Raw genomic sequence first — 1,832 nt, forward strand, 5'->3', positions numbered from 1 at the left:
GCCTGGAACACCATAGTGTGATGGTGTGTCCGAACATCATAACTGCACCCTATTGGATATGGTGCATGCCATGATGTCTCTTATCGAATTACCACTATCGTTTATGGGTCAAGCATTAGAGACAACCACATTCATTTTAAATAGGGCACCACGTAATTTCGTTGAGATGACAGTGTATGAACTATGGTTTAGAGAAACCTAAGCTGTCGTTTCTTGAAAGTTTGGGGCTGCGACGCTTATGTGAAAAAGTTTCATCCTGATAAGCTCGAACCCAAAGTGGATAAATACATCTTCATAGGACACCCAAAAACAGTTGGGTGTACTTCCTGTCTCAGACCCGGAAGCAAAAGGGATTGTTTCTAGAATCGGGTCCTTTCTCGAGGAAAAGTTTCTCTCGAAAGAATTGAGTGGGAGGATGGTGGAGACTTGATGAGGTTATTGAACCGTCACTTCAACTAGTGTGTAGCAGGGCACAAGAAGTTGTTCATGTGGCACCTACACCAATTGAAGTGGAAGCTTATGATAGTGATCATGAAACTTCGGATCAAGTCACTACCGAACCTCGTAGGTCGACAAGGACGCGTATTGCTTTGGAGTGGTACGGTAATCCTGTCTTGGAGGTCATGTTGCTAGACAACAATGAACCTATGAGCTATGAAGAAGCGATGGTGGGCCCGGATTCCGACAAATGGCTCGAGGCCATAAAATCCGAGAGAGGATCCATGTATGAAAACAAAGTATAGACTTTGGAAGAACTACTTGATGGTCGTAAGGCTATTGAGTACAGATGGATTTTAAAAGAAAGACGGACAATGATGGTAAGTATCACCATTAAGAAAGCTCGGCTTGTCGTTAAGATGTTTTCCGACAAGTTCAAGGAGTTGACTGTGATGAGACTTTCTCATTCGTAGCGATGCTAAGAGTCTGTTGGAATTATATTAGCAATTACTGCATGATTTATGAAATCTTGCAGATAGGATGTCAAAACATTGTTTTCTCGATGATATTCTTGAGGAAAGGTTGTATGTGATACAACCAGAAGGTTTTGTCAATCCTGAAAGATGCTAACAAGTGTGCAAAGCTCTAGCAATCCTTCTAGGCACTGGAGTAAGAATCTCGGAGTTGGAATATACGCTTTGATGAGATGATCAAAGATTTTGGGTTTATACAAAGTTTATGAGAAACTTGTATTTCCAAAGAAGTGAGTGGGAGCACTATAGCATTTCTGATGAGTATATGTTGTTGACATATTGTTGATCGGAAATGATGTAGAATTTCTGGAAAGCATATAGGGTTATTTAAAAAGTGTTTTTCAATGGAAAACCTGGATTGAGCTACTTGAACATTGAGCATCAAGATCTATAAGGATAGATCAAAACGCTTAATAGTACTTTCAAATGAATACGTACCGTGATAGGATTTTGAAGGAGTTCAAAATAGATCAGCAAAGAAGGAGTTCTTGGCTGTGTTATATGGTGTGAGTATTGAGTAAGACTCAAGACATGACCATGGCAGAAGAGAGAGAAAGGACGAAGGTTGTCCCCTATGCTTCAGACATAGGCTCTATAGTATGCTATGCTGTGTACCGCACCGGAAGTGTGCCTTGCCATGAGTTAGTCAAGGGGTACAAGAGTGATCCAGGAATGGATCACAGGACAGCGGTCAAACTTATCCTTAGTAACTAGTGGACTAAGAAATTTTCTCGATTATGGAGGTGGTAAAAGAGTTCATCGTAAAGGGTTACGCCGATGCAAACTTTGACACTAATCCGGATTATTCTGAGTAGATAAACTGGATTCGTATAGCAGAACAATTATTTTGTAGCTCCAAAT

Source organism: Triticum dicoccoides, chromosome 4A (genome assembly GCF_002162155.2).
Source record: "Triticum dicoccoides isolate Atlit2015 ecotype Zavitan chromosome 4A, WEW_v2.0, whole genome shotgun sequence".
Classification (NCBI taxonomy): Eukaryota; Viridiplantae; Streptophyta; class Magnoliopsida; order Poales; family Poaceae; genus Triticum; species Triticum dicoccoides.